The 18,001-nt window shown below is 48.2% G+C and overlaps 1 long non-coding RNA gene across 1 annotated transcript; it reads right to left on the bottom strand.

Moving 5' to 3' along the window:
- Nucleotides 1–13,721: 13,721 nt before the first annotated feature.
- On the bottom strand, nt 13,722–18,001 carry LOC116445733. Its single transcript, XR_004240868.1, has 2 exons — nt 17,714–18,001; nt 13,722–13,974 (listed from the first exon to the last, which is right to left on the bottom strand). It is a non-coding gene; the product is annotated as an uncharacterized LOC116445733 (long non-coding RNA).

The raw sequence follows: 18,001 nt of genomic DNA, 5'->3' as shown, positions 1-18,001 counted from the left end.
GCAAAACAGCATCACATCTCATAAAATCACAGAATGGTTTGGGTTGGAAGGGACCTTAAAAATCATCTACTTCCAAACCCTCAGCCGTGGGCAGAGACACCTTCCACTAGACCAGGTGACACTACAGAGTTGTTCTGTTGTTAGGTTGTTGGTTTTTTTTGGTTTTTTTTTAATGTAAACATTTTGGTTTATAAATTTAAGCCTTTATCTTCAGGCAGATGCCTTAAAAACAGACACAGCTCATGCAGTGAGTAGATGTTTGATGAAGGAGTCCTATGTAAGTTTCTAGGTCTGAGCTATAGAGGAAGTTAAACTGAATCCTGACAGTCCCTGCTGCGATTGAAGAGGGTCCTGGAGACAAGCAAGCCCCTCAGGCAGCAATCCTGGTGTTACCATGCTGCCTTGGGATCACTGATGGAAACTGCAGGACGTCCAAACTTCTCCGTTTGTGCCAGGGCCTGTGTTAAATGTCCATAATGCACTCTTCTTAGTCACCTGATGAGCAGGGACAAGCCATGGAGATGGTTTGGAATAGCAATGAGAGCAGATTCAGAGGAACCAGCCTTCAAAGCAGGAATGCAGAGCTCAGCAGTCAAACATCCAGCAGTATCTGGATGCCGCTTCTTTTCCAAATCCTTTCAGATGCAGCCTAAGGGTTTAGAATTGACTTTAAAAGCCGGGGGGGTGCCTGATTCAACAAAAACAGTTAAGCACTTAATAACATTAAGCACGTACTCAAGTCTCTTCCTATTCAACAAAGCACTTAAGCACATACTTCACCCATCTTAGACGGCCCAGAACCAAAACACTGAGTTCTCAGAATTTCTTCAGTCTTTAATTTTGCAGGAGGGACAGGAATTCAAACCTTGATCCGTGTTTTGCAAAGGGTCCCTATTTGCAAGTGAGTCAGACTCCAGCTCCAGAACTACACACCCAAGTGCTGGCACATTTGTATTTTGGATTGGGATCTGAATTTTTCAGCTTGTGCCTCACTCTGAATTATGCTTGTGTTCATTAAAGAGACTGAACTGCAGGCAGGGAGCTGTTAAACCCTGTTTCTTTGCAAGATTTGAGCTGATGATGCTTTCCCCAACTCCACCTCACTGCGGTGCAAAGCTGAGGCACCACCTCAGTGTTCAGTGGGCGGATGCTCAGCCCAGGAGTTCCAGGATTTGCGAAGCTCCTCCAGTTTGGCTGCTCCTCCAAAAACTTAAAGCCTCGGCGGCACAGCTCCCAGAACTGAGTGAAATCCTCAGGTCTGGTTATTATCCAAATGCCATTTAGCATCCACTTAGTGGCTGCAGAGGGAAAGTGCAAAGGGAGCGAGCCCTGCGTGCTCTGAGCCCACGGGGGATGCAGCAGAGGAAAGGGATGACAGCCAAGAGGGAGATCCTCCATCTTCCTCCAAGCTGTTGTCTCTAGCTTTCAGCAGACTGAAGCAAACATCACCACGTGTACATTTCCAAATGTCACTGCTTCCTCCAACACTTTCTGTTCTTCTTTTTCCCCCGTTGTTTTTTTTTTTTTTTTAATTATTAATTTTAATTTGCTCCTAACAAAAGCTGAGATCCTCCAGAGCAGAGCAGCAGGCATGAGGAAAAGTAGCAAACAAATAAATCAAACCCAAAACATCTGGGCCACATGGCCAAATCCAAGCCTGCTTCCCATCTCACACCAGTGCCAGCCGCATGTCAGTGTGTGGAGCATAACTCTTCTCTCTTGCTTTGACAAGGGAGCTTCAGGGCTGCTGGCAGGGCAGAATAGAGCTATGAAATAAAAGGCCAGGCTTGTTCCATGGAGACTGAAAACAAGTGGACTACCAGTTGTCTGGGTGAGCAGGGGAAGTGGCAGTCAGATATCTGAGGCAGCAGGAGGAGTTGGGAGCCCCTCCACAGGCATTACCAATTGCCTGGAGGAGGAAGAAAATCAACCTTGTTAAAAACAAAAGGCAGAATTCAAATGGCTGCATCTTGGGCCTGCCAATAAGAGAATCACTGAAGGATTTGCTTATGAAGTGGTTGCCAGAAGAGAGAGGAGGAAGGAGCATCCAAGGGCTATAGGGCCCATGAGGAGCTGTCACTTGGAGCAAAAAGAGGAAACAAGCAGGCCTTTCCTTGCTGGTCATGATACTGAAGTTGTCTAGAAACCAAATTTTCTAACACAATTTGAAGTATTAGAAAGCAGGCTTTTTTTATTCTCAGCATGCTGGACATCCAGGGGATATTTCCTCAAATCAGGTGTGTCATGAAACTTTACAACAGGGTATTTATTCCATCATGATCACACATATTCATTACAGCATGCTTCCTAGCTAATCCATAAACAGCACTTTTCCTACAACGAATTTGCATCCATCCATCCCTTACTGGAAGCCCTTTTATGGTCTTGGAGGGTTGTCTAAAGGGGTCTCTGGTGGTGGTACTCACTGAGTGTCCCTGATGTGACAGATGACCCTGCCTTGAACTTCTCTCAGGGCATGTGCTGTTGTTTTCTCTTACATGGTGCTGCCCCAAAAGCCGCTGTGTTCCTCATATATCCCTGCTCTGGTCCTTCCCAGGCAGCAAGACCCTAAGGGAGTCTGGCACAGAGACTGACAAGGAGACCAGGGACCAGGAGAGGCAGGAATGACGACTGCCTTGGGCAACACCTGCCTCAAACTTGCCCTGTGATTATGCTTTCCACTGTACCTGCTCTGAACCAAAGCACATGGGCTGGAGACACCAAGAATCCTTCATTCCAGAGGCAGATGAAGAGTGAATGCCCCATCTGACCAAGTGGGAAACAGGGATAGGGAGACCTGCCTGAGCTAAGGCATAAAGACGAGAGCAGAGCTGGCATCTGTACACGAATCTGACCAGTCACCATCTGGCACTACTGACACAAAATCAGGCTCCTTCACACCTCTGGATGACACAGTGGAACAAGGATTACTCCTGGGAAGGAGCAGACTTGGAAAACGGTAATAAATAATTAAAACAAGTCAAGCAGCAGCTCCTGGCAGCCCAGCTTTGCTGTGAGATCTGTCTGGCTGGGCTGGGCTCTGTGGGGCTGTCAGACTCTGCCTCTCTGCCTTTGAGGTGGCGATGCCAAGGCACGCTGGTCCCACAGATGTTTTCCCAGCTTTGCAGATGGGTGACATCCTGGAGCAAGAAGCTCTCAGAATTACCCCACTGCACTGCAAGAGACACCAGGCAGTGCTGTGATGAGGCAAGAGCTTCACCTTGTATGGACAGGCTCGTGAAGGCACCAACCACAGAGGGCCGCAGTGCTGGGAAGGACTGGGTGGCAAGTGTTGGTACAATAACAAGGGTTTGGCTCCTGGGTGTCACTCAGTGCCCTACAGGCCATTCCCTGTCCTCTCTCAGCCTCTCTGAAGCTGGAGCAAGATAAAAGGAACAGGCTCCCCAGGAAAGTGGTCACAGCACCAAGCCTGCCAGAGTTCAAGAAGTGTTTGGACAACACACTCAGGCACAGGGTGGGATTCTTGGGCTTGTCCTGTGCAGGGGCAGGACTTGATGATCCTTGTGGGTCCCTTTCAAATTGTATGAATCTATGAAAAGGTAGGGAGAGGTTGAACCCAAGACTGCAGGGTGCTGGCTGGATTGTGCTGCTCCACTCAGACCCTCCCCAGCTCTCCCCAGATCCCAGGTCATGGCCAAGTGAGTGCACCCCATGTGCATGTTTCTAAACCCATGTTTAGAAAGCCCAGATTGTTTCTAAATTACACCACATGGGTATCACCCTGGGTTTACCACAGCAGGGGTTTTGCCAGCACTTCCAGTTTAATGCACAAAACCCTGGTGACCTAGTGGATTAACCAAGAAGCAGGGGAAAGCTCCAAAGGTTGTTACCCTCTCTTGCCTTTCCCAGCAGCTTATTCAGGCAACTTTTTAACTAAAGTGACCAAAACCATCTTTCCTTCTTTCTCCCTAGTGCATACACTGGCTTATTTTCTATCCCACAGCTGCACTGGGAACCTGCAGCTCTCAGAGAGCACTGCAGCAGCCACCCTGGGAGATTTATAGGGGCAGCCAGCTCTTGGTTTCCCTGGTCACCCTCCGAGGATTTACAGCCCCTGTGCACTGAGAATGAACAAAGACCTGCTGTTCCTCATCAGAGACCTTATGATTCTGTCCGTGGGGAGGAGGCTCCAAACCATGATAACCTTTGGGAGGAGGAATAGCCATTCCTGGATGTAACAGGAGAGACAGGCAGGAAGAAAAGCATTCGCAGTGCTCTGGGAAATCTCAGAAAATGAAGCTGGGAGTTTGCAGTATTTGTAAGGGTGGAGAGGAAAGGTTAGTCATGGGGCAGCAGGAGCAGGAAAGGAGGTTGGTAACAGAGTTTGTTCATGTAAATTTGGTTTCTGGGGCGATTTTCTCTTGGTTGTGACACAATTAAAAGTGGCCTCTGCACAGGATCCAAGTTCCAGCTTCTTCTATCTGCAGAACCTTGAGACCTGCACCAGTAGCTCCTGTTTTGAGTGGGCTGCACTCTGTGACATACAGCTATGAGGCACCTACGGGCAGTTTTTGGAGTACAAGGGCTGATAAACTTTCAAAGGATTCTCTGGAGCCCGTGCACTTTGCCCTTCCATCTGTGCCGGGGCTCTGATCTCCCTGGAACCAAGAGCACTACCAGCAACACTTCTAACAGACTTGGCCTCCGAGCTGTGATCTCTGTGGTTTTCCTCTCAGCTTGTCCTAAACGACTGGCATGAGACTTGTACTCAGCCAGTGCTTCATCCTGCTAATGGATCTGACCGTGAATCCCACACAGCTGTTTACTGTACCCTTTGTGTTGGAGTCATCAGTGATGGAGAAAGGAGGGTAAACAGTCATTACTATGCAGATTTCAAAGAGAGCTGCATCTGTGCCTCGCTTTCTGCTTTGTTTGGTGACATCTTCACGGGACAAAGTGGAGTTTTTTCCCTTAACTCTTACATTAGCAGGGGAAGTATGAATTTGTTGTGATAGTAGTTGTCATATGCACAAAAAACAACAAAAAAAGAGAAACAAATAACTCCCAGACAAAGAGTAACACAATTTCCTAGGACTGAAGATTCTGCATCTCAGCAAGTGGCTTCCTGGAGGAATATATCCACAAAGGATTATACTCCCATCCTAATTAGAAGGGAATCTCTGAGACAACCTTTTCCACAAAGGAAACAAAAAGGCAGCGCTGACACGTCTAATGCATATATTAACACTAAAGACATGGAAATTAATTGGATTTATTACTCCTCACAGCTGCAAAGATGGCTCGTTTCTAAGTTTATTTTACAGAAAGTGGCGGGAGGAGTGGGATTTAATAGTCAGCTCAGTTAAGCTAATGAGCCAAGACTAATGGTCTCTTCTTGTTTAGAGAGGCCCCAGCTCAGCGGAGCACCTGAGCATGTGCATGGCTCTCACCGTGGTGAGACAGTCCAAGGGATGCTTGGCATCTGCTGGAGTGTTTGCTGATGAGTAAGACATGCACAGATGCTTAAGGTCTGGGAGGGAGAGGAAGCATCTTTCCCAATGGCAGCCAAAATCAATGGGATGATCCGTGGGGATCACCCCACGATATAATTTCTGTCCAGAAGAAATGCTCCAGAGAGAAAAAGACAATGAGAAGCTCAGTGTCAATTTCCAACCCTCCTCACCACCACCCCCCCTCCCCAGGTTAGTTTTCTGCTAATTTGCCAAGCCCAACCATCTTTCCAAGAGGTTGGATCTATTCCAAAAGAAAGCCACAGCTGCCTTGTGATGGCTCCAGCAGGTAGGACATGAGACAGGAAAGCAGGAGCCCAGCTGCAGTTCAATACCAGCACCAGTGTCCAAAAATCTCAGCCTCTCTCATGTTTTCTAGGCTGTATCTCTTGAAAGGATGCTAAAAAGGTTCCTGAAGGAGCATTCAGGGATCTCTCCTTCCCTGTAGATGAAGAAAAACAGAAGGTTTTCGATGGGAAAATTGAGCATGGGAATGGCAAGATGAGTGTTGTTTACAGAGCACTTACCTCAACCCTCCATGAGAGGATTTGGAGGATTTTGGTAGCTTCCCTCCCAAATTAGAAACCAATTTTCTGAGGCAAAGGCAGGCTGCCTTGGGCAGGGAGGTGTTAAACTAACAACAAAAGGGAAAGGTGCAAAGAGGGAACAAATGGAAACTCATTTAGCACATAATGAAGGTGCTGAGAACAAAATTAATCAAAGCAAAGAAGGAAGTGGAGAGAAACGCTTTCATCACCTATTCTCCAAAGGTAGGCCCTGGCTAATAAACAGGAGTCTCTGCTGTACAGGCAAAAATTTGGCCTGGCTGGAAAGATGGAAACCTGGTGGGAAGCTCATTGGAGTGTTAAAATCATGGCTTTTAGGGAGGCTGAAGTGGGGATAAGACAGGGACCTGTTAGAAATGGGATCATGAGCATCCAGGTCACTGGACTCAGTAGTAAATGAATCTGAAAATTGATGGCTCAATCATCTAAAATAGAAAGTACAGAATAGACCAGCCAGTGTCTGCAGTGGAGCACAAAATCAAACCTGTGAACCATCTGAACATCCCCTCGAGCAGCTGCCAAAGGCAAGGAGGAGAAAAGGGCCAGATTGTCACAGGGAAACTTCAAATGGAGCAAATCTGCAGGAAAGCTGCCTCCAGCACAGAGACAGGCGCTGTGTTTGTGAAAGATGATGGTGATTATTTGCTATCTCAAAAGAACTCCCACATCCAGCAGGGGAGAACTGTGGATCAGACCTTTTTTCTTGGCAGATACAGAGAATTTGATCACAGCACTGAAAACACACAGTAGCTTAGGTGGGAAGTGATTGCCACTCGAAAACATTTGTTATGTGCAGATGGAATAAAATCAAACCCAGTCAGACCTTTCCTTGCTGCTCTCTCAGGCTGCTGTTGCCAACCTGAAAACAATCATGAGCTAAATCAGTTCAGAGAAAGAATTTAAGCAGAAAAAAAACCAAAAAAACCCAAACCCAAACAAAAAAATCCCAAGAATGATAATTGGGGAATATTGAAGAACATTTCTTTATACTGACCAAAAGCCACATTCTGACAACTGAGGGACTATTCTAGTGGTTAAAACAACACCTCTTCTTCATCAAGAGGAGAATAGAAATATCCTTTATAAACAAATGGGGAACAGAGACGCTGAAGGCAGTGAGTACAAATCCAAAGGTAAGATCTGTAGATCATCCATATGGGAAACAAAAGAGTAGGAGACAGCCAGGAGAATTAGGGCAATTGCAGCATTTTTTTAAAAATAAAGTACAGAGAAACTTCTTGTTTTCCATGCAGGAGGAAATAGCCCTGCAGAAAAGGCAGCAGTGGAAAAGCACCAGTTTTCTTCGTGTGTGCCGTTTGAAAACAGCCAGAGGGCAAAGTGACATCACACGGGGCTGATGGCAGAGTTTTCCCCCCAGTGGGAAGCAGGGTGATCATTAGGCAGAGGTTAGATATTTTATAATAAAGGGGTTTGAACAACCTGCAGCAAGGCAGAACTGCCTGTGCTGGGCTTTTGCCTTCCAATTTCCCATTGATGCTTTGCTAACAGAAGCAACTCTGGGAATTCCCATGCACAGGAATGGCCAGAAAGTGTGTGAGGTAACACTGGGTAACAACAACATGGGTGCAACACCTAAAACGCTGGGAGCAGCCTTACAGTAAATCTCTCCCCCATCTCCACTGGTAGTTATGAGCCAGTTGTGCCACTGGCAAACAGATCTTTCCTGTCCTCCTAAAGAGCAGCGGGATTGGCCTCCTGGATGCTGGAGATTAAATCTCAGGAGGAGCCCGTGCTGTTGTTGCTGGACACTGCCCTTGGAGCAGCAAGAAGGACCAGGGCATTGGGTGGGACAGGATCTTGCAGACACTCCCCTATGGCTCCTGGGCTTGGAACTCACTGTGGGATCAAGAGTTTGCCTTTCCAGCTGGACACTCCCAAACCCACCTCATCTGGGTTTGTTAACAGATTGTTTATTGCCAATCCGGTTTAAAAACTCCATACAAATAATGCTCGGCCTCTTCCCTGCTCTTTAGCAGAGCTGCAGTCCTTCAGGGAGCTCCCAAAGCATCCTCAGAGTTACCAGAAAGGCAGAGTTAGTCATGAAACCTTTTATTGACAGAGACAGATCCAGAGCACGGGTGAGCCCGGGGCAGCTCAGTGAGCACACGGCCCGGCTCACTTCCAGGACAAGGCACCACTCTGCTCCTTATCTCTCTGACTGGAGCCACCTTCCCAAGAGGGAACAGCAGATCCTCTTTTCAAAATGGGGTACTGATGTCTCATGGCACCGCTGTGGTTGGTGGCCATCCTGCTATTGACCCACAAAGCTGTTCCCATTTCCACTGTGTGGAAATCAGCCCATGTAAACACACCCCACATGCCACTGTTGGTTCAGCTGTCAATAGCTGAGCTGCCCTACTCGTGGCACATGTGCAGAGGCATCACCAGTTGGTATCTTCACCTTCCAGTGCCCTAAAAAAGAAGGAAATCTACAGAGAGAGGCACAGATCTGCTGTATTTGTGGTGAGACAAGGCTCTAAGCAATGTCCACACACACCCACCTCTGCTTTCCCAGAAAACGCCTGTTACACCACTACAAAAACCCCTCATTTATTGACTATTAATGAAAGCATTCTTCCAAGAGGTGGGAAGGAGCAGGAAAGCTGATGAGCCCAGCCCAGCTTACCAGAGCCAGAGACACGGGGCGTGCAGTGCCAAGCAGCGATTGATGCAACATGAGCAGCCCTGAGCCAGCAAACAGAAGAGATCTGGGATGGTGAAAGAGGAGTGTAAATCCCTACAATGCATAGCCAGGGCCTGGAAAAAAAAATTTAGGACAAAAAGCAAAAGGCAAAACTTGAGCCCACCCCAAACCCACCATGAAGAGTCCACCATGAACCCAGCACGCTCCTGGTGCTGCTGGCCCTGATTGTTCAGCCCTTATTACCCCAGACTGTCATCTAGCAAGGGAACAAGTCAATGGAATAACCTACTCCAGATTCATTACTGTCAGCTCCCTCAGAATTATGTGTATTAATGACCAGATTATATCTGTTTATATAATACAAATTACCATAGAGTGACTGCAGGCATTGAAACGCTCCTTGTCTGTTTGACACACATAAATAATGGAGGAGCTCACGCTGCATTTGGTACACATGACTAACCTTTTATCCCTGGCACCCCAGTGCAGGCTGGAGAGACGACTCGGGTTTCAAATTCCTTGCTCCAGCTGTCATTAGCCTCGCTGAGCACTGGCGAATCGGCAGCTAATTGATGTCCTTGTTGGACATTATTTTATTAGTCAGGCCTGGTGAGCATCAAGTGGAATTTTAATGCCCTTCTATCCTTGGCTCCACGTGGCCCTAAGTGTTAAGGCTTGTAAATAATTAACTGCACTCCAAGAGTTTTAGGAAGGGGCAAATAAGTTGTCCTAGGGGTTTGGGCTGCTCCAGCCCTCCCTGGTGTTGTGACCAGTGTGGGCTCCTGGCAGGATGAGCTGAGCTCTCCATGGGATATAAGGAACCACCTCAGTCCCTCAGTGATGGTTCACACCATCCTTGGATGTGGATGATCCTCTGGGAATCTCCCATGGGGAAAAGGGAGAAGCAGGAGTTTGCAAACAGCCTTGAGAGAAGGCTCAAATGAGGGTTCGGTGGATAAAGCTGTGCCACGCTGCCCAGTGCTTATTGCTGCACCAAAAATCCATCACTGCATCGAGCTGTCCCTGACATGTGGTGAGGAATAAAGGATTTTCACAACCTGCTGTGAGCTTCTGGCTTGTCTGAAACCCCACATGCCGGGTCACCGAGGGGCTGGGGCTCAGTGGCCGCGTCGCTCCTGGGCCGGGGCACTGAGCACCATCCCCAGCTGGGGACCCAGGGCACAGCCAGGCCCCTCTGGGAGTGTGGGCAGGGAGGTTTTGCTCCAACAGGCTGCATGCAGAGCATTTTGCTTTTTAAATACTGGCCTTTTTACTTCTAGTTTTTGCTTTAAGACTGGCTAAATAACCCGAAATTTGAGATTTGCTAATCAGGGACAAAAAATATTTAAAATGAAGCATTAGGAATTATTTACTTTTTAAAATTTCATCAATTCTTCGTTTTTTTTAATCTTTATGATTTTTCACAGCTTTGGGAAGTCCACCCTAAACCCAGAGCTCCCAAGCTCACTTCTGGCAGACCATTCCCTGCTGATCTTTTGGGATTTCTCCTCTTCCTTTCCCTCCTCTACCCATGGCTCTGTAACCCCTCTGGGACAGGAATTGTCTATTCCTACGTGAGTACTCTGCATTTGTTCTCAAACAGAGCCCCTGGGGCAACAGCATGATGCAAAAAATAAATAATTTAAAATCAAACCTTTATCAGTCTCGTGAGATCCCTTCTCCAGCCCTGCTTAGGTACTGCATGGGCTTTTCCAGGAGCTGAGTAAAAATGAACAGGCAACTTGGGCACACCAGGCTATTCATACATTAGGCAATAATTATAATGTATATTAACTGCCTGGGTGTTGAAAGAGTCCCAGCATGAGATTGCTTCCCTAATAGGAGACAGGAGTGATAAAAGACAGTAATAGATTGCCTTTCAGATGTGGAATTAAAAGCAGCAGCTCATTAGATTATTTTTTTTTCACAGCCTCTAATCGCAAGTAGTTTCTTTTCAAGTCAGATTTCCATTTCCAAGGCTAAGCTCGGCAACACAAACAGAAATTAAAGAGGATGAGGGGTCCTATTCTGACCTCTCCAGGATCACAGGAAGGGAGAGTAACTGCGCTCAGCTCAGCAGTGCTGCCCAGCCCACCTAGGAAGCCTTCTGAAGAGACTATCATCAAAAGATCAGGATTTGGCAGCTTTTTTTTTTGCTTGTTTTTCTCTTTAAAAGGTAGCTGCAGCCCCTAAATTTCCTTTTTTTTTAAAAAGAGATAGCCTAGGAGATAAGGCTTTTGAATTAGAACAATCAAACAAAAAAATTAAGTTGCTTCAAAGCAGTGGCAGAGATTCTTAAAAAACTGACATTTCCACTTACTGATCCAGTTTGTCTCTAGCAAGGAATGCTTTCCAGACAACTTTGGCTGCTGTTTTTAACAGAAAGGTATAGAAAGCAGGAGAAGAAAGAGCTGAATTTTTGCTGGGCTGGGAAGCACAGTAAATAACATTCATTAGGTTCTCCCAGACAGTTTTAATGACTCAGAGTTTTAAATCGTTCATTCAACATCTTTACAGGCCAAACTACAGTAAGGTTTCAAACTCAAATCCTTTGGCAGGAGCTGCATAATCCATAAAACATTTTAAGGGCAGGAATACAGGGGGAGAGTCAAAAAGGTATAAAATTAGGCCAGGAATGGTGTTGCTGGTCAAATTTCATCTAAATCAGCAGCAAAGTCTGATTTTATCTGTATTGATGGCACCTAAAAATAAAGAAGTCTGGAGCACCTCTGTCTTCCCACCCCCAGAACCAGGACAGGCACAGCCACCTGCACATTTTGGCTGCCAGGCATGGGTTAACCAGGTTTCACCATCCCTGTTTTTAGTAGCTGAGCTCTTAAACACAGATGGAGACTTGGATCCAGCAGCACAAAAGCTGCATTTTTTTCCACTGTGCTGTCCACTTACCCTGGATGGGAAATGAGCTCTTCAGCAGATGAGGGTTTACACAAGATTCATGCAGGGAGCCAAGCCTGGGGTTTAGGGCTAGCTTAAGGCTCCAAAAATGGCATGATCCATGTCCCTTGGGGGCAACCTCGCTGTGTTCTTCCACGTGGGGTGCCAACGCTGCTGGTCCTGGCAAGCAGGGGAGCTTGGGCAGCTGGGAATTGTCTCTGGAAAGTGAAGGCAAAACCCTGCAGCTTGGTTATGGTTCTCCTCGAGGAGCATGAGGATGCAGGGAGTGCCCAGGAGCTTTTCTGGAGCCAAGGGGCTGGTTTTGGGTGCATCCCTGGGGGGTATAGTCACTGGAAGTCCATCCCCTTGCCCAGCTCACTAGCTTGAGGTTGGTTATGGTGTTTTTTCCTGCCCTCAGCATACTCAGGGGCCAGTTAAAGGGAGTTTTCAGGGTGGTTTAGCACCTGAACAGGGAGAAAAGCAAAGCCTGTCCCCAGAGCCCAGCAGGGCCATCACCCACAGGATCCCTTCCAGCTGATGGGTGCAGACCTTACAGCAGCAGCAAGTGGTGGCATGGACCAGGTGACACCAGCTCTGCCACAAGCCAGAGTGCCCCAGACTGACACACAGTGTCACAGGCAACCTGCAGCAATCCCTGCAGCCCAGCTGTGCTGGTGCTGGGGGGAAGAGAGAGACCTGCTGCAACTGAGCTGAGCTGTTCCCAGAGGAGGAATTGCACCTTCAAACCCAACCGCAGCAGCTGAGAGCAGGGAGAGAGAGAGCAGGGAGAAAGCAGGGTCTGGCCTGAGAGGGATGGAGTCGTGGTGGGGCATTAAAGGCAGCATCAGTTGGCCCAGGAGCTGTTTACAGGGACACACACACACACACAGAGAGCAGGGCCCCTGGGGAAAAACAACCTGGGGGGAGATTTTAAGGAAAGCCTTCAGCATTTTGGCAACTTTGGAGAGGCCAGGGGTCCTGCAGAGGCAGCAGCTCATCTGGGGGTGGCTGAAGCTGAGCTGACTTTTGTCATTTTGATATGAAAGCGCTTGGGGTGAGCATGGTTGGGGCCCAGACCTCACTTCCAGTGGTGTAAATCAGGAGTGGAGCCAGTGCCATCCATCTGCTGGGGCAGGGTTTGCCCAGAGGCGATGAGAAGCAGGGAAGGTGCTTTTCTGTGAGCTGGTTTGACAAACACGGTGTTGTGGTTAAGGAGACATCCAGGAGAGCCCTGCGAGGGGAAGGAAGGGAATCCTCAGGATTTCCCGTTTGTCAGCCGTAAGCACCTCCTCCATCTCTGCTGTCAGACAAGAAAGGGTTTGCAGGAAGGTGCTGTGCTCTGGGCAGGAAGGGGATTTTGTCCCTATCACCCCACACCACAGCACATGTTGATGGTTTCCCTGGCTCAGAGGTGCTCTGCCCGGATGGGGTTTGCAGCTGTGAGCGTCTCATGGCAGCGGCACCGCAGCCGGGCGGATTATCCAGCGCTGGATAGCAAACCTGGAGTCAAAACCAAAAGCCCACAAACCCAGAGCCACTCTCCAGCCTGGCTCTGCTCCCCAGCTCCATTTGTTTCTCCAGAGGCAAACGGCTCAAGCCCTTTGACCGTTTACTTCCAGAAATAGGATCAGGACTTAAAAGTCGCCATTAACCCCCCTGCAAAAAGTCCCCATGGATTAATTTTTGTTGCTAAATATTCTCCCCCTGCTCCCCCTTCCTCCCGGTATCCTGTTGCATGGAGAGCTTGAGCACAAAAAAATGCACAGCTGAAAAGGAGGCATCCCCCTGAGAAAACCAGGAAACCAACCCAGGAGTGAGCCCTTCCCTTTGCTGCTCCATGTGTTAAATCCATTGGAGATGAGCAGTTCAGACCAAGAAACCCCAGGACTTCCCTCTCCCTCTCTCTTTTATGATTACTCAACCCCGTTACAAGCAGGCAATAAAATCCTGCAGCCACATCAACAAAATTAGATCAATTCCATGGCTTCACTTCCTCTTTAATTACTCCTCATCCTAAGGATCCTGGGGAATAGCTCTTTATGGGAAGAGCACAAAATCAAATTAAAGATTCATTCAAATTAAAAGGTTCATCTTTAAAAGAGGCAGGGCCAGGCCAGAAGGAGCTGAGGAAAGTATTTTTTAATGAGCTCGTTGGCAGGAGTATCTTTAATAATAGATCTGATGGGGGGACCCTGGAACCTGGCAGCACATGAGACCTTTCCCTCCACACTGGGATAAACCAAATGGCACAGGTGTCCCCACACACTGGTGTTGGTAATGCTCCCTCTGAGTCCCAGATTAAATTTTGGTGACCAGAAGAAAAATGTGGCATCGGTCTTACGGACTGGCTGAGCCAACAGTGCAAGGGAGAAAGCACCTAAAAGAAAAAGAGAAGATAATAGTTATGAAAGAAAATTAATTATCTGGTAGGATGAGACCTCTGGTAACTTGGCTGTGATCCTTCCTGGTTCTGATTCGAAAACCAACTCAGCAGGAGAATCACAGAATCACAGAATGGCTGGGGTTGGAAGGGACCTTAAAGACCATCTCATTCCAACCCCTTGCCATGGGCAGGGACACCTTCCACTATCTCAGGTTGCTCCAAGCTCTGTCCAACCTGGCCTTGAACACTGCCAGGGATGGGGCAGCCACAGCTTCTGTGGGCAGCGTGGGCCAGGGCCTCAGCACCCTCACAGTCAAGAACTTCTTCCTAATCTCTAATCTAAACCTATTTTCTTCGATTTTAAAGTAATTCCTCCTCGTTCAGTCACTCCAAGCATGTGTGCAACGTCCCTCTCCAGCTCTCTTGGAGCCCCTTTAGGCACTGGAAGAGGCTCTGAGGTCTCCCCAGAGCCTTCTCTTCTCCAGGCTGAACATCCCCCGCTCTCTCAGCCTGGCTCCAAAGCAGGACACTCCAGCCCTCAGAGCATCTTTTCTCCATTGGGTCCATGTCCTTCTTATATTTGGGACCCCAGAGCTGGATGCAGCATTCAAAGCAGTTTCTTAGTTTAAATCACCCATCCACATCCATGGCAGAATTCCCAGGACAGAGATGGGCTTCAATTTCCCTGCTATTTGTAAAGTAATGTTGAAACTCCACTGCTCCAGGTCGGGGCTCTTCCCAATCCCTGCCTGTTCATAAATGGGTTTTCACACTGTTCACTCTAAAATGCTTGTAGCAGGATCTGTGTCGGGGCAAGCAGAGCTTGTGAGTGCCAGGACTGCAGTGCTTCAATGGAGGTGCTGCTTCCAGCAGCAGGGAAGTTTTCCAAGGCAGCAGAGAAATTGAAGACCTTCAACCTGACTTTGAAATGCCTTCCAGTTTGGGGTAAGGGGGGGTAGAAGTTTGAGGGGGTGATGTGGGACTGTGCCCTTGGATAGTCTCAGAGAGTTTCAGGGCAGCACCTATATATAGATATGCATATAAATACACCTATACATATGCATGTGTGACACATTGCAATCAGTCTGTCTGCAGCTGCTGACAGGGACTGTCCAATCCTTGCCAGGAAGGAAAATTCAGCTGGACTCTGCTGAGAAAAGGGAGGAGGATACAGAAGTCATCTCAGAAAATTAAGGTGGAAAAAAAATAGGACTGATCTGCAGCTTGAGGTTTTGGGGCACAATTTGCTTTTCTCTTTGTTTTTCTCCTCTTTCCATACCTGCATCTGTGCCTGGCTGAGCTCTTGCCCCTTCTTGCTGCCAATTTGCTTTCCTGCAGCCCTTTGCAATTCCCCAGTGCCCAGGAACCTCCTGGAAAGCCTCTGCATGGCTGGGGCAGGAGGTGATGAGTTCGATGGTGCTGCCCACGAAACAGCACTGCTGGAGAGGGAGCCAGGGATGGAAAAAAAAACCAGCTGCAGATTTTCCTTGAGCCCCAAAGCCCTCCCTCTCTTCCCTCCCACAAGCGTTCCCATAAATGGCACCTTTGGCTCACAGAGAGCACCTGTCTCCTCTGGCTGCCCCCTCCCCACTCCCCTGCTGGCCTGGGAAGATGGGATGAAGCCCTCCCTCTTTCAGGATGGAATATTGGATGGTAAGTTTTGATGTAATTGACTGAAAAAAGGCTGGAGAGCTGGGAAGCATCCTCTGGGCAGGCTTGAGGCCACAGAGAAAGGCTCCAAAGTGCTTCAAAACAGCCCCCTGCTCCCTGCATGGGTTAGAAACAACTGGTTTGGTCATTTTCTTTTTCTCGGGGGCTGTTTCCCAACCTTGCCTTGCCCTGTGGTGTGGTGTGGCTGCTCTCAGAGCTGGCAAGGAGGGGTTTGGAGGGGTGTGAAGGCTCACAGCTGGCAGAGGGGCTGTGAGGCCGCTGGGGTGTTCATTCCTGACAGGGGGCAGGGAGAGGTGTCACCCCCCCAGCCCTGGCTGCCAGCTCAGACCCCCCTCACCAGGAATTTAAACGAAATCCTTTATTCATAACTTGTGTTTTTCTTGCTGTGGAAGCATTTCTGCTTTAAAAAAAAAAAAAAAAAAAAAAGGGAATACAAAAGCATGTAGGACAAGGGGTAATGGCTCTAAACTAATCCTGAATCCCTCGGGATGGCTGGCTCTCAGAAGTGTTAACATCTGACCAGAGCATCAAGAGAACAACTTTCCCTGCTGATGCTTCAGTTTTCCAGCACAGCCATCCACTGAATCCTTGAGCTAAATGGGATTTTTGTGCTTGCTGAAGACATTTTTGTTCTCAGCAAAGCACTGTTCAGGGCCTCCAAATGGGGAATAGTCAAATCCCCTGAGCTGGAATAGCCTATTCCCATGTGCTGAAATTGCTGCACTCTAAAAACACATTTTTAAATGTTTCTGCTGCCACGTGGCAAATGCCCTCAATCCCCACTTGGAGTAGGTCCCTTGGAAAGCAATTTGTGATGAGTTTTGTTTCTTAATTAGAATGTGGCTGCATAAAAAGTTATAAAGAGGCCACTGGGTTTTTTTTTTTTTACTTTTTGCAGCAGCTCCTTGGGGTAAAGGCCTTACTTTAAACCATGAGAAGGAATCCAGAGGGCTCTGGTGCTCTCCTGATGAACTCAGGGAAGCTGATCCTGGGGGAAATGGCCAAACAGGCAGGTCCATCGCTCTTGCCTTCACCCATCCCAAACCCCCCCCCATCCCCTCTGCAAAGGACCTGCTGCAGGCTGACTTCCACTCAAGGATGCTTTCAAAAGGCTCAATTTAGCAACAGATGCAGGAACACCATCCTGTCACACCCCCAACACTTCCCCTCCCTCTTTTCAGCTGCGTTGGCCGAGAGTAAATTGAAGAATTGCAATGAATAATAAGAGAAATTGATGGTTTCCATTTCACATAGGATCGGGGTGGAGGGGTCAGGGACCTCCATGATGGTGCAGCACTGCCATTGATACCAGCCTGGTTGGAGACAGACTTTTCCAGGAGTCAAACGCTGGCAAAAGCTCCAGGAGAGCAGCCCAGCTGCATTTTTCCATTGCTGCTCACAGAAGTGTCATTGAAGGGTCTGCAGAATTTCTCCCAGCATTTCAATTTTCTCTTTTTATAGCCTCATAACCACTTAAAAACACTTCTTCTGGAGGAGCAGGTGTCCTCCAAAATAGGGAAGATAATAGTTCTGGAAGGAAATAATGCTGCAGTAGGATGAGACCCCCAGTACTTGGCTGTGCTCCTGCCTAGTCAAGATTTGAAAACAAATGCAGCAGGAGACCCATGGGATCACAAAATGGTTTGGGTTGGAAGGGACCTTAAAGACCATCCAGTTCCAACCCCCTGCCAAGGGCAGGGACACCTTCCACTACCCCAGGTTGCTCCAAGCCCCATCCAACCTGGCCTGGAACACTGCCAGGGATCCAGGGGCAGCCGCAGCCTATGCCGGGGCCTCACCACCTTCACTGTCAAGAATTTCTTCCTAAAATCTAATCTAAATCTGCGCTTTTTCATTTTAAGGCCATTCCCCCTTGTGAACCAAGCAAAATGCCTGGATCTACAGCTGATGGAGGCAGAAGTCTTTCCTTGCTGGCTCCCTTTGGAGAAATACACACAGTAAATACGATCTACGCAGCAGCTCCCATGCTAAACAAAAGGCAGGCAACAGTTCAGCAGTTTCCCTGCTCCTGAAGGTGGAAAATCTGTTTGGCTACACTCACCCACTTCCCGAGTTGTTGGCATATCCCAAAGAGAGCATGATATTCCCGTGTTCCGTAGGAGCAGCATAACAAAACAGCCAGACCGAGAAATCAAGGAGCAGCACACAAGCCATAAATACCAACCACAGTGCTGAGCCAATTAGTGAAACAGGAGAAATCCAATTCAGCCTTGGGTTTTCACTCAGAGGCAGGAATGTCTCTGCTGCAGCCTGGGAAGTTCGCTGGCAGCTCTGTGAATTCACCTCGTGTAAACTCAGCAGAGAGATGAGAAATCCACTCCTGCTCCAG

Source organism: Corvus moneduloides, chromosome 6 (genome assembly GCF_009650955.1).
Source record: "Corvus moneduloides isolate bCorMon1 chromosome 6, bCorMon1.pri, whole genome shotgun sequence".
Lineage (NCBI taxonomy): Eukaryota > Metazoa > Chordata > Aves > Passeriformes > Corvidae > Corvus > Corvus moneduloides.
Note: the sequence above shows the minus strand (reverse complement) of the source record. Positions and strands in the feature narration are given on the sequence as shown.